The sequence below is a fragment of the Manis javanica genome, chromosome 12 (genome assembly GCF_040802235.1).
Source record: "Manis javanica isolate MJ-LG chromosome 12, MJ_LKY, whole genome shotgun sequence".
Lineage (NCBI taxonomy): Eukaryota > Metazoa > Chordata > Mammalia > Pholidota > Manidae > Manis > Manis javanica.
The window spans coordinates 45302699-45315452 of NC_133167.1; the positions used below are offsets into that span (position 1 = coordinate 45302699).

Genomic DNA, 12754 nt, shown 5'->3' on the forward strand with positions numbered 1-12754 from the left:
TCTCCATAGATGCTGAAACAGCATTTGACAAAATTCAAAATCCATTCATGATAAAAACTCTCAGCAAAATGGGTATAGAGGGCAAGTACCTCAACATAATAAAGGCCATATATGATAAACCCACAGCTAACATCATACTGAACAGCGAGAAGCTGAAAGCTTTTCCTCTGCTATCGGGATCAAGACAGGGATGCCCACTCTCCCCACTGTTATTCAACATAGCCACGGCAATTAGACAAAACAAAGAAATGCAAGGAATCCAGATTGGTAAAGAAGTTAAACTGTCACTATTTGCAGATGACATGATATTGTACATAAAAAAACCCTAAAGACTCCACTCTGAAACTACTAGAGCTAATATTGTAATTCAGCAAAGGTGCAGGATACAAAATTAACACACAGAAATCTGTGGCTTTCCTATACACTAACAATGAACCAACAGAAAGAGAAATCAGGAAGACAATTCCATTCACAATTGCATCAAAAAGAATAAAATGCCTAGGAATAAACCTAACCAAGGAAGTGAAAGACCTATACCCTGAAAACTATAAGACACTCTTAAGAGAAATTAAAGAGGTCACTAACAAATGGAAACTCATCCCATGCTCCTGGCTAGGAAGAATTAATATCGTCAAAATGGCCATCCTGCCTAAAGCAATATACAGATTCGATGCAAGCCCTATCAAACTACCAACAGCATTCTTCAATGAACTGGAACAAATAGTTCAAAAATTCATATGGAAACACCAATGACCCTGAATAGCCAAGAATAAAGTGAAAAGAAGAATAAAGTGGGGGGGATCTCACTCCCCAACTTCAAGCTCTACTACAAAGCCACAGTAATCAAGACAATTTGGTACTAGCATAAGAACAGAGACACAGACCAGTGGAACAGAATAGAGACTCCAAACATTAACCCAAACATATATGGCCAACTAATATTCAATAAAGGGACCATGGACGTACAATGGGGAAATGACAGTCTCTTCAACAGATGGTGCTGGCAAAACTGGACAGCTACATGTAAGAGAATGAAACTGGATCACAGTCTAACCCCTTACACAAAAGTAAATTCGAAATGGATCAAAGACTTGAATGTAAGTCATGAAACCATAAAACTCTTAGAAAAAAACATAGGCAAAAAATCTCTTAGACATAAACATGCATTACTTAATCTTGAACATATCTCCCCGGGCAAGGGAAAGAAAAGCAAAAATGAACAAATGGGACTATATCAAGCTGAAAAGCTTCTGTACAGCAAAGGACACCATCAATAGAACAAAAAAGCATCCTACAGTATGGGAGAATATATTCATAAGTGACAGATCCGACAAAGCGTTGACATCCAAAATATATAAAGAGCTCACACACCTCAACAAACAATAAGCAAATAATCCAATTAAAAAATGGGTAGAGGAGCTGAATAAACAGTTCTCTAAAGAAGAAATTCAGATGGCTAACAGACACATGAAAAGATGCTCCACATCACTTGTCATCAGAGAAATGCAAATTAAAACCACAATGAGATATCATCTCACACCAGTAAGGATGGCTACCATCCAAAATACAAACAACAACAAATGTTGGCAAGGCTGTGGAGAAAGGGAAACCCTCCTACACTGCTGGTGAGAATGTAAATTAGTTCAACCATTGTGGAAAGCAGTATGGAGATTCCTCAAAAAGCTCAAAATAGACATACCATTTGACCCAGGAATTCCACTTCTAGGAATTTACCCTAAAAATGCAGCACTCCAGTTTGAAAAATACAGATGCACTCCTATGTTTATCGTTGTGCTATTTACAATAGCCAAGATATGGAAGCAACCTAAATGTCCACCAGTAAATGAATGGATAAAGAAGATGTGGTACATACACACAATGGAATATTACTCAGCTATAAGAAAAAAACAGATCCTTCCATTTGCAACAACATGGATGGAGCTGGAGGGTATTATGCTCAGTGAAATAAGCCAGGTGGAGAAAGACAAGTACCAAATGATTTCACTCATATGTGGAGTATAAGAACAAAGGAAAACTGAAGGAACAAAACAGCAGCAGAAGCACAGAACCCAAGAATGGACTAATAGTTACCAAAGGGAAACAGACTGGGGAGAATGGGTAGGAAGGGAGTGACAAGGGCAGGGACAAAGAAAGGGGGCATTACGATTAGCATGTATAGTGTTGGGGGGGCACGGGGAAGGCTGTGCAACACAGAGAAGACAAGTAGTGATTTTACAGCATCTTACTATGTTGATTGACAGTGACTGTGAATGGGTATGTGGGGGGGACTTGGTGAAGGGGGGAACCTAGTAAACATAATGTCCTTCATGTAATTGTAGATTAATTATACCAAAATAAAATTAATTAAAAAAAAGAAAAAAGAAAACCTACAATGACAGTATTATACTCTATCCGTTATAAACTTCATCATGTTTTCACCATGTTAAAAATGTACAAAAATATGCATCTTAGAATTTATAAAATATGATTTATCTTTTTGTGTCAACAGACCAAACTTATACACATACATACACACATATACATATACAAACCCACACAAATGGGAATGGAAAGGATATGCACTACTTACTGGGCAAAAGTTTGAGAGGATGTGCAATCAGTGGGAAAGATAATTACTGTAGATAATATTCTATTAGGTAGGGGGCTTAGCAGTTTGCTAGGTTACAACTCTGTAAAATAGATTCTGTTATACTGAGCTTATTCTGTACTGTTGAAAATCCTCCTAAAGCTACTTCTAGTCTTGAATTTTATTTACTTCATTATGACTAGGAAAATAAAAATAGCAAAGAAATATTAAAAGGAAATATGCTAGAATGTTGACAATGATTGTCTCTGGGTAGTGCAAATATGGCTCATTTTTCTCTTTTTTCTACTTTTTTGAAGTCAGCAATTATAATGTTCAAATTCTGTAAGACATATAATAAATATTAGAAATACTATTATATAATAAAAATATTTCTAGGGTATCCCATTGTCCTGGGGTCATAAAGAAAAGACTTGAGATTGGACTTTCTGATTACGAAAGGAGAGTAAGCCTGGCACCCATAAATTTAGTATTCACAGGCAGTAAATCTATGCCACAGGAAAAGCATGTATCTCTCTATTCACTAACAAGGGGTAATTTTTTTTTAAATGGCTAAAAACTAACACTCCTTATAGAAGAGAAAAGAGGGCAGGGGATGGGAAAACAAGCACTGTGAAACAGTCATTTTTCTGTGTGCACTGGGCCACTTAGCTTGGGGTAAAATGTACAAGGTAAGCTGCCAGAGCATTTGAAACTAAAAGGTCATGGGGAATGGACTGGAAGAGATCTTCCCAGACAAGAAAGATGCCATAGATTAAAAAGGGAGAGGAGAAATTGGTAGATATTTATTTGGTTGGATTTCTTTGCCTACATACTGCCTAATCAGTGGGCAGAGTTCACAAAGTTATCTTCATCCAGGGATTTTTCTAAATAAAGCCTCAATGAAAGAAAGCCATAGTAAAATTACAAATTATGAAACTATTATGAGCATAATCTATTCCAAGAAAATTATGTCTCATAATACATTAAAAAATAAAATATAATGAGTATAAAATATAGCCATAATAGTTTCATAATTTTGTAATTTTTATCATGACTTTCTTTCACTATGGTTTTACTTAGAAAAATCCCTGAATGAAGATGTAATTATGAACTATATCCATGGATTAGCCAGCATCGAGGTAAACAAGTCCAAGATGTTAGGTAGAAGATAGAACCCAAATTTTGAAAAGAGAGAAAACTTGAACTTTGACATCCTCAATGGAAGTGAAGGATGTCACTACCAAAACTCTGTCCTCCATAACACTTGTACACGTCTCTGTTTTAGCATATAACATAGGCATTAAAGTAATCTAAACATATATTTCCTTCCCACATTTGCAGGCATATCCCTAAAGGATGAAACCATCCTCTTATTTATTATTCTCAGACTCCCAGTCCCCATGACACTTCCCCATCATATAGGACATACTAAATATTTGTTGAACTGAACTGAAATTAAGAAGTTTAAGAGATATGTACCTCAGGTCATAATATAATTGGAAATGTAAGCTTGCAAGTTCTTTGATTAGAAGTAAAATCCAAAAGAGAAAATATTATAATCATGTTTGAATTTTACAAGTACTTTATGTTATTTCAGATAATTATTATTAAGTACATTAAATGAGGATACTCAGATCAAGGTTAAAGGCTTTAGCTGTATTGAAAAATTATTACTAATGAAATGTGTACACATAACACCCCTGATTATTTTAATTGTTTCTTGCCATAAATCTCCATTGACACTGGGTAATCATCATCATCATCATCAAAAGCCTCAATTATTAACACTTTTAGGTTCTTACTGTGTGTTAAACACAGGTTAAGAGTTTTATATCTGTCATCACAAACTTTACAAAGATTTTATATTTTTCCACATTTAACAAATGAGAAACCTGAGGCCAAGAGTTGTGTAATATTTTCAAGTCCATACAGAGAGTTGGCAAATAACATAACCAGAACTGAAACCCACATCTTTATCCCCAAGCCAATGCTTTCAACCTCCAAGATATGTCATCTGAAGACTAACTAACTACAAAATAAAAGTAATGGAGTGAAGACATTTTAGTAATTATCAAATAAAGAGGAAGTTGTCCCAACTTCCCCTTATTTTATATCCAACTCCTGAAGTCTCTCCTCTTTGAAGCTCAGGTTCAGAATATCTTAGATACTTTGTACCCTTGGTTACAGGCATGGAGTTGGAGTTTATCAAGTTTGAACAGGAGTAAAATATCCGATCAAAATAGGTCATCAAACAAGGAGGCTGGAAACAAGTATTGGGAGCAGCAGTGCTGAGTGAGCCACGCAGTATTCAGAGCTCAAACATTTGAAGGCAAGAATTGCTGGGTTGGCATGTTCAATCTGGACTGATTTTAGAAATAACAGACCAAAGTCCTAGACTTTTATGCACTCTGTGATCACACTTGCACCAGCCAGTCAGATCCATTTAATAGCATTAGGATGTGAGAGAGAACTAGAAACCTCATTCTGCTATATGCCTAGAAAAGAAAGAGCTGGGATTCTCCTAATCAACGTATTTTATATCAGTGCTTCTCGAAGTCACTCCTGCAAAGACTGTCCAGTATTCAAATAGAAAAAAAGGCAGTCAGAGAATCACACATAGCATACAGCACAGGCTTTACTGATCTATTCCAACTTCATTCCTAATCTGCTCTACAGCAATCAATACCAAATTAATATTATAACAGGGAAATTTCCCTTCTAGCAAAAAACATGTGCCATCAAATTAGTATTGTTAGTTTTAGTTTGTAATTTGTTTTGTATCCATTTGTTAATAAGTTTTTACTTACATATGTTTGATGGTCACATGTATAAGGAGTTTGTTCCTACTACTATTTTACTTGTTCATATGAAATTAATGGCATTCAGAATTTAGTTTATAAATCAGAAGTTGATGATTTTTCTCCTTTAAAGGTGTCTATATTACTCAAGTTTTAGAAACACTTCTCTGGAGGAGGAATCTTATGACTAAGGGTAAAAAAATTATCCTTGTTAAAACCAGAGATGGTCCGGGAAGAAAAGGATTAGCAAAAGTAGTCAGTGGTCACCTAGGGTGAATGTATTTGGATGACAGCAGTCTTGGCAGAGATAAAGTACCAAATTTCTGTTTCACACCAGCTCTCCTGCCAGGAAGTAGAAGGTCTGATGGATCCTCTCCACAAGTTGTTATCTATTTTTGGAAAGGCAACTTGTCAGCAAATCAGCATCTGAGGCACTAGATTCACCATGGAGGCATATTTAGAGTATGAGAGAAGTTTCTGTTTCTTGGTCTGAAAACACACTATGAAAAACAGAGTACTTCTTTGGGACTACAGAAGTGGGTTGAAGTGGCGCTTTCCAGAATTGTCAACAATGCTAGTGATTAGCTGTAATATGCAACTAAGGTTGTAACTCTTCAATTGGTAGGGGATATTTTCTCTCAGAAAAATGTCCATGGTTGTGACATTACTATATATGTAATCACAACTTCAATAAGCAGCTAAATAGGTGACAACATTCTCTTACAAATCTGTAAGTTGATTGTATCAGTAATGGTGTTTGACTGTTAATCAGGCAATTTGTGAGCATAACACCTTTTCCTGAAGGCCAATGATAACATTTTTTAAAAAGATGTGTATGTGCAATGGGATATTATTCAGTCATAAGAAGAAAACTAATCCTACCATTTGCAACAACATGGATGGAGTTAGAGGGTATTATGCTCAGTGAAATAAGCCAGGTGGAGAAAGACAAGTACCAAATGATTTCACTCATCTGTGAAGTATAACAACAAAGCAAAAACTGAAGGAACAAAACAGCAGCAGAACCCAAGAATGGACTAATGGTTACCAAAGGGAAAGGGACTGGTAAAGGGGGATAAAGGGGCATTATGATTAGCACACATAATATAGCGGGGACACGGGGAAGGAAGTATAGCACAGAGAAGACAAGTAGTGACTGTATAGCATCTTACTATGCTGATGGACAGTGACTGTAATGGGGTATGTGGTGGGGACTTGATAATAGGGGAGAATATAGTAACCACAATGTTGCTCATGTGAAACCTGAGCATAAGATTGTATATCAATGATACCTTAAAAAGAAATGTAAAAAAAAGAAGACATGTATGTGTGTTTTTTCCCCATATATATGGAAGAAATATATGTATTTTCTTTTTTCATATGTATATGGAATCTGGCCACCAAGCCAGGTCATACATCAAGTACAGTCAGGAGAGAGAGAAGTACCAAATGCCTTTCAGAATGACATGTAATCATTTTCTCTTGACCTGGAGTCTGCCAGGAAAGAAATGTGGAAATAGGTCAGATAAATAGGTGTTCCTTTTCTCAGTCAGAGAGCAAGTACCATTCTGGGTATGCAGTAGGCTTTTGAAGTCTATCTGAAGATTTTTTTCATATAGCTTATATAGTCCCAAGGCAACTATTAAGAGTTGATATATAGAAGCAAAGGGGACTATGAGAATAAGAAAATAATTCACATTTTTCATGAATGGGTTAGGCCCACTGAAAATGCCCAGAACCAATATGAGCACCTGGGAAAATTAGTTTTCCTAATGCTAGTTAGGTGTTCACAATGAGATATATTGAGAGGAATATATTAACTCTATGTATATAAATATGAAAACCTTATTAATGGTGTCTTGTCAAAAGTATCACATATACCATATAAATATTAAAGAAATGTCAAAAGTATAATATTAATGTATATATCAAATGCTGTCTAATCCTAAAATGAACATGGATATATGAATGCAGAAGGTATTCCACATTTCTTTCCTGGCAGACTCCAGGTCAAGAGAAAATGAATATTCAGATTTAGTATGATCTTCCAACCATCATTTACTTTCTTTTGTAGCTGTGGGTCACAAAACTACCAAATAAAAAATGTGAACCATCAGTCCTGTGCTTGACACTGGGCTAGACAGTATACAAAATGTATAACACATGATCCCTTCCTTCAAAAAACTAGTGATCTCATCAGTGAGGCAGAGCTAACACAACATCAAATATAAGTATTAAGTAAATCAAAATAGGAAACTAGGGGAAAGTGAAAGATGGAGACTTCCTTAAGGTGGCAAAATGCAGCTTAGGTAAGATGAGGGGGGCTGGTGAATTTTGGGTGGGAGAAACCACAAAAAAACATCACATGGAATGAGAATGAATACTTTGTATTTATTAAAGACAAAGAGATTTGATAACTCTTTAGTTACCAAATTCTGAATGGACAGAAAAATTTCATACTTAGAGGACAGTGAGACAAAATAAGTTGGGTAATAAGTAGAGGGCTAACAGATAATGCAGACAAATTTAAACCAAGTGGATGGGTCTAAATTAACAGAAAAAGAATGTATCCTTTGATTTTCTAAGTGTTTCTGTAAAACAAGAGAAATATGTAAGCTTGTTTGAGTAAAGATAGTCTGACTCTAATATAATGTACTGAACTAAGACAATGATGTCAAAAAGGTCATATTTAATACATGTTATATATGACTAATATTCTGTTCCGTCTTTTCTGTCTGTCTCTCTATACACACATACACACAAATACATACTATATATGCATGTGTATAGGTATATATATATATATATATATATATATATATATATATATATATACACACATACACAGACATACCAAATGTTTACTTGTATTTGATATAGACCATATATATTAAGAATATATGTATGCAGTGAATCTGAGTATATATGTGATTTAAAAAATTGAGATACTTCAAACAAAACTATTTTACATATCCACCAAAATAACAAACACAATTTTCTATCTATACCTACATGTGGGTAAAATTGTAGTATTTCCAGAATATCTCTCCTGGCTTTGGTACATCTGCATATCAACAAGTATTCAGAGGTGGAGAGAAGTATGGCTTTAGTGCATTTGCATTCTTTCCTCAGGGGTGGAGAAGTCATCTCCATATCAGTGGGTGATTACCTGGGCAACACAGGGCTTATCAGTACCTGAGAGGTGAGAGGGGGTGCTGGTGTGGTTGCTGCTTGAGCAGAGAAGAAAGATGGCCTGGGACTGCAGTTTGTGAGCAATAAACAGGTTTTAAACTTTATTTCTCCCTTTGACTCATTTTGGTTTTTAGGGGTATTTTGCCCCAGTATTTCCTTTCCCCAGACTTACACTACTTATATATTTTAAATAAATAATTTTTTTAGCATCCCCCTTTCATTTTCATTAAATGAAATCCCAGTTGGGATGACATATGATTGCTTAAAGATAATCTAACATGAAGGATTGATAGTCTGAACAAAACAGATAAGGTTGAAAATGGAGAAGACAGGAACGAACATTTCATCAGAAAAAGCAATAGAATTAAATGACTGATTAAAAGAATAGAAGTGATCAAAGGTGATTACCAAATGCTTAAACTGAAGTAATTGGAAAAATGATGGCAAAACTCTGAAAGTGTGCAAAGCTGGAAATATTGAAAATGATACAGAAAAGTTATACAAATAAAGGTCTTCTGGCTTTGAAGCCCTCTGAAGCTTCTGCATGCCAAAATTCTCAACTTGTTTCTAGTAAACTCATTTGAACCATTTAAGTTTCTATACATGAATTAATTTAGTTCTGTGAATTCTCTTTTAAAGGTTAATTATAATTCTGTGACTGGATGATATATTTGAATAAGTAAAGATTTTATAAGTGACTGGAGTATCATTTTCTCCTACAAATGGGAACTTACAAAGAGTTGTTTTACAAATGAGAAACCAAGGCCTGAAAAGTTAAGTGTATTGTTCTGAGTCACGTGGGCAATAATAATGAGTTGTGTTTATATAGCACTGAATATATGTCAGGCACTGTCCTAAGGAAGCCATGTATACTGACTGATTTTACCTCCCAACGAAACCTATGGGGTAAATACTATGTTATTACCATACTCATTTTACCATGGGAAACTAAGATTCAGAGAGGTTAAGAAATATCTGAAGGTTATGCAGCTAGTAAATGGAAGAATGGGGATTTGAGCCCAAATCTTCAGGTTCAGAGTCTTTTATCTACTCTGTTACAGTGCCAGTCACAGTGAGAATAAGGTCAAGAAGAACCAGTGTGATAGTCTTTCATCTGAAGATTATCCACAGAACTACATACTTTAGAGAGATGGCTCAAATAATGTGTTCTTACTGGTGTACAGGATGTGCTCACACTTTGTTAAAAAATCTCTATAGGAAGAGTAAGGCTCAATCTTTGAGATCACCTGTATAGCCTATTAATATTAAAATACAGAAATAGGATGAGAAAATCAAATCTCAGTTGTGCTTGATGAGCATTCAAATATCTTACGTCACAAGGGCTCACTGGAAAAGACATATTTTCAAGCTTATATGCAATATATGTAGTTAAGAATAAAAACTGATTTTTTAAATTACCAAACTATTTCTACTAACATTGAACAAAACTTGAAAATGATTTTCCATTATAGTCATGAAGAGAAACATTAAAATTCTATTTATAAATACTTCACTTAATAATAATACAATCTAACGATATTTTTGGAGTATTCAAATACTCTACAGAAGGATTGTTATTTTTTGGAAACAATTTTAAATTAATGCTGTTCTGTTTGTGTTATGGGGCATATTATTCCTATGCACTGAATTAAAACTGTAAGGGCTTTATATTTTTTTTCAAAAGAAACTAATACTCTCAGAGAACCGTACACAGTTGCTGAAACCTTGAACACTAAAGTTGTACGTAAACAAAGAACTATTTTCTTAAATTATAATAAAATGTATTAATAGAATTATAAGCAGTAACAGATGCAACTGTTTTTGAGCTGGAATATCAACAGTGTTTGTACAAAGCTCAGCAAAGCCCTTTGATGGAGTGGGGAAGGGATAGCATAGGTACAGGAAAGATGGGGGGCATAATTGCCTTCCTACACTCTAGCACTTGGATGGGATGAAGAAGGGATCATCTACCTCTCAGACAGTGGAGAGGAACAGCTGTATTCCTATCTACATCTTGGATGGGGCAGACAAGGGATCATGTAGTTCTTAAGGAGAGTGGAGGAAGAGGTCTGTTGTAACTTTTTATATGTGACAACATAAACCACCCTTCATATCAAACTTCTCATTGTAGTTTTTGCAATACTATTTCATGTTTTAAATTAGGAAGGTTAAAAAACAAAAGAAAAAATGTTCCTAGAAAAAGTAAAGGGGGTCAAATTGGTTAGAGGAATTTAGATTTTGAGGCAAATACATACAAAAAAAAATAAAATAGTCTTCTAGACAAACAAAGGAAACCATTTGCCCTAATTTTAAATATAGTTACTATGAAAGAATTATCCCTTAAATGGGATAATTTTATTTTAAATAAAAATCCCCTTAATTTGTTTCCTTTTAAATTCATGTGAATTTTTACTGCTTCCTTAGTAAATAATACTTTCATAATCATTAATTTGTTTTTCATACTTTTTAGTGTGCATCTACATAAAAATGCAGGACATTTATCAGACAGTATTTAAAATTTCATAGCTTTTTTTTGGAATCCATTCCAGATTCCATAGCTCCCATTTACTTCTCACACATATTTTATTTTGCCCTATTCTATTTTAATGATTTTTTCCATCATAAAATTTCAAGGCAAAACCATCCCATAACTGCTCTACTTATTTTAGTGATAAATGACTGAAGATTTCTATTTGAATTAGTAAAGTAACCCAAACAAAATATATTGAAACATACTGAAAACTGATTTCATACATTTATTTATAGATATATCACATCTATCTTTAAACCCATTGATAAATTTGTTATTCTAAACTTTAAAATCTTTCATGGTAATAGGAGTTAGCATTCTTTCAACATGTGATATTTAACTGGATAAAACAAAATGTCATTAAAGACACAAGGATGGAAGGACACAAACAATGCAAGGAAATTACTTAATTTTAGTTAAAAAATCAGAACTACAAAAATACTTATCATTATTATAAATAAAGCAGTATTTAAAAATTAGACTCAGATGTATCGAACATTGAATTTATTGCTCTAATTGTAGAATCTAAGGACCTGAAGTCATTTTGAATATACCTTATTGTCCAATTCCCTCTGAAATTTTGTGTGCCCTTAGCGGTATCTCAAGGCATCTAAAACACTGAATGACTACCATTTCGGGAAATGTAATCACTGAGGCAGCCATTGATTTTTTAAGACATCTCATTAAAAATAAACACTTTATAGAAAGAAATTTATAGTTTAGATTTCATACATTAATCCTGATTCTTAGACTGGGTTGAGGGAGATAAAGAAGGGTGGGGATGTGGTAGGGTGGGGTGAGAACTGAAATGGAGAGGACTGAGTGGGAGGCATGCCCAGAGCTTAATTCTCCTTTCACATGATGGTGTTTCAAGTCCTGAGAGCATATAAAGTGTTTTGTTAGATCTCTTCTCCTTACACTTTCCAGTCCTTCTACTAATGTGTTTTTAGGTCTCTTTGTGACTTAGGTATGGCATTCAGGGCTGAAGCACATCTCACAGCCATGATCAGGTCAGTGTGGGACCAACCTGCACATTTACATCCTTCATTCTGATAAATCATACTCAATGTTTGCAATGCTTTAAATCCATATGGGCAGAAATTTTGTTTGCTCGCTGATTTGTTGTAAAGAGAGATGATTAAAGACATTCTGATTCTGAATCTCATCTGATTTTGATACATGGCCAGGGTAGAGAACCCCAGCCCCCAGACATTATGTCTCTTTTTACCCTAAGGCTACAATTTTAATAGCTACAGAATTCTTTCAACTCATGCCAACTTTACATTTAACACATTCACATGAACTGCTTCTAAACAAAATCTCCAATTCCTGAATGCTCACATGTGGCTTTTAAAATGTAGGTAGGACCTTACATTTATCCTGTTACCTTTCAGCTTAGGTTGTTTCTAACTGCCCAGATTTTTATTGTGTCTGGTTATGTTTTCCAGCATTTTCATTATTTTACCAGCTCCACATATTTCCTGTATGTTTATTTAAATTTGATAAATGTGTTGGCAGGGTAGAACCCAGGTAAGAGTTCTTGCAGAAGTGCAAAAGAAAATTCCCTTTAGAGTGCCATAGCTTTGGGGATGGTTATTAAACAAATTCCTAATCTGTCCTGTGACTAATACCAGAGACCTTGCCCAA

At 34.7% G+C, this 12754-nt stretch overlaps 1 protein-coding gene across 2 annotated transcripts in view; it reads right to left on the reverse strand.

Annotated features, from left to right (window-relative positions):
- TFPI (tissue factor pathway inhibitor) overlaps positions 1-12754 on the reverse strand; it is a 136268-nt gene that overhangs the window by 43223 nt on the left and 80291 nt on the right. The gene's annotated exons all lie outside the window — the stretch shown is intronic.